Below are 871 nucleotides of genomic sequence, written 5' to 3' on the forward strand. Positions count from 1 at the left end.
TTTTAAAATCATCATAATCCTATTCAGTTGTTTGAATAGGAAAGTTCTGAATCCTATAGCTTGTACGATCACCATTTGCACGATATACCTATTTGCAGCGTTCCTTTGTTGTTGGAACTTGTTTCACAGTTGGCAAAGAATATTGGGAGTAGGTCATGTGTTTCTTTTCTATATACGTTGAAGACATTTCTGGTTTTATGACCTACTTCTTTGAGGACTGATTTAATGCCATCGAGAGGGACTGATGGATGAAGAGATTTTATCGTTACTCTGAATGCTCGTTCTTGTTTGAGTTAGTAGGTGTGATAGACAGGTTGCTCTTGCAGGAGCAAGAAAAATAATAGAGATATTAACGCATGTTGTTTCTCCTGGTTTGCGTTCCCTAATGGGTCGTTTCGTCTTCTCTATGAGTCTCAAGCTCCATGTCTTGTAGCTCATCCTCGGATGCCATGAAAGTTCGTATTTAAAATGCATATTGACTGGACTACCTTGAATTATAATTAACTGTATTGTAAACACGTCTATACACCACAAGAGTCTCGTCGAAACTACTGCGAAGTGAATGAAAACAAAATTTCATTTTTGACACTTTAACGATCGATGGTATTATGGAATAATATGAGCAAAAAATGGAACTTATTTAATAGGAAAAATGGGAAAGTTTTATGCAACTCACCAGTTGGTGGAAACATATTTTTGTATTGTGAAAGTCATAGTTTTTTCAGTATAGTATAATGAAAAATGCATTAAACATTTATTAATTAAAATTAAAATTTTGTTAGAAAATAATCGTTTTGAAAAACAACTTTACTAATCAAGTAAAGTTAATTAAAATTATAAATAAATATTTTAAAATATTTTTCTCCATTTC

The sequence above is a fragment of the Chelonus insularis genome, unplaced genomic scaffold (genome assembly GCF_013357705.1).
Source record: "Chelonus insularis isolate UGA/USDA-ARS -01 unplaced genomic scaffold, ASM1335770v1 contig_137_pilon, whole genome shotgun sequence".
Taxonomy (NCBI): Eukaryota; Metazoa; Arthropoda; class Insecta; order Hymenoptera; family Braconidae; genus Chelonus; species Chelonus insularis.